The following is a 1,384-nucleotide window of genomic DNA, read 5'->3' on the forward strand; positions in this document are numbered from 1 at the left end:
ATACAGGATTGGCTGGTTCAAAGGAAAGCCCGCGAAAACAGGGTGATACAGGATTGGCTGATTCACAGGAAGGGCGCGAAAACAGGGTGATATAGGATTGGCTGATTCACAGGAAGGCCTGCGAAAACAGGGTGACACAGGATTGGCTGATTCACAGGAAGGCCCGCGAAAACAGGGTGATACAGGATTGGCTGATGTTTGGGTGGGGGCTCTTTTCTCCCGTTCCCCACAGCTTTCAGTTTACTGCTCTAGAGGCACATATATATATTTTAAAATGACATATTGGTTACAAAATGGAGTCCCTCACACAAATTCAGGCTTCAGGGCCCACCACCCACCAGGAAGCCATCCACATCAGGCTGGCTTGCCAGCTCCTTGCAGGTGGCCCCTGTCACAGAACCTCCATAAATGATATGAGTACTTTGAGCCACCACGTCAGAGACATTGGACTTGAGCCATCCCCGGAGTTTTTCATGTACTTCCTGGGCCTGCTGGGATGTTGCAGTCTTGCCGGTACCAATGGCCCACACTGGCTCATAAGCCAAGACGACCTTGCTCCAGTCTGTCACGTTATCTGCGATGACCTTCGTTTGCTCAAAAACGACTTTCTCAGTGATGCCAGCCTCCCTCTCGTCCAGCTTCTCTCCAATGCAGGCAATGACTCCAAGTCCCTCTGCCAGGGCATGGGCTACTTTTTGTCCAGTCAGCTCATCTGACTCTCCAAAGACATGCCTTCTTTCTGAGTGCCCCAGAACTACCGAAGTGGCTCCACAGTCTTTGATCACGCCAGGGCTGATCTCCCCAGTGAAGGCCCCATTAGTCACTTTGTAGCAGTTCTGTGCAGCCACAGCAATCTTGGCATCTAGCTTCTGCCGAGCAAAGTTGATGTAGGTGGTAGGAGGTGCACAGACAACCTCGGTATCGGCCGGCACCTTAGCCACGTTTAGAGTGGTGATGAGTTCTCCCAGACCCTTCTTTAGCCCGTTCATTTTCCAGTTTCCCCCAACGAAGAACTTCCTGGAGGGCGCCATGGTGTTCTTAGTTGTGTTTTTGAGAGAGTTTTTTCTTTAACTGGAAATTTTTTGTGAGGGTTTTTTCCTCCCCTCTGAAAATTAATCTCAGAAATAACATTTCTCCAGATGTTATTCATTCTGCATGTGACGCCTGGAACTGCTATAACCATTTTGTGACCAGCAATCTGAGATCTAGTCTGAGACCAAAGTCAATATAGCAATACTAGCAAAGCAAGGAGATAGAAAAATAGGTGGGCCCTTTTGAATATCCTACAAAAAAGCAAAAAACAAGTTTCCATCAGATAAATTCCAATTTATAAAGACTCATGTGCATCAGAGGGATGTTGTAACTATGTCCCATAGTGGCTGAT

The 1,384-nt window shown here is 47.9% G+C and overlaps 1 pseudogene across 1 annotated transcript; it reads right to left on the reverse strand.

The window, feature by feature from the left end:
* Positions 1–303: 303 nt before the first annotated feature.
* Positions 304–1,031, reverse strand: LOC102862004 (annotated as a pseudogene). The gene has a single exon (XR_439023.1). The product of XR_439023.1 is annotated as a triosephosphate isomerase 1 pseudogene (transcript).
* Between the last annotated feature and the right edge of the window lie 353 nt (positions 1,032–1,384).

Source organism: Elephantulus edwardii, unplaced genomic scaffold (assembly GCF_000299155.1).
Source record: "Elephantulus edwardii isolate Elephantulus edwardi_28Jun2011 unplaced genomic scaffold, EleEdw1.0 scaffold00330, whole genome shotgun sequence".
NCBI classification, from domain to species: Eukaryota; Metazoa; Chordata; class Mammalia; order Macroscelidea; family Macroscelididae; genus Elephantulus; species Elephantulus edwardii.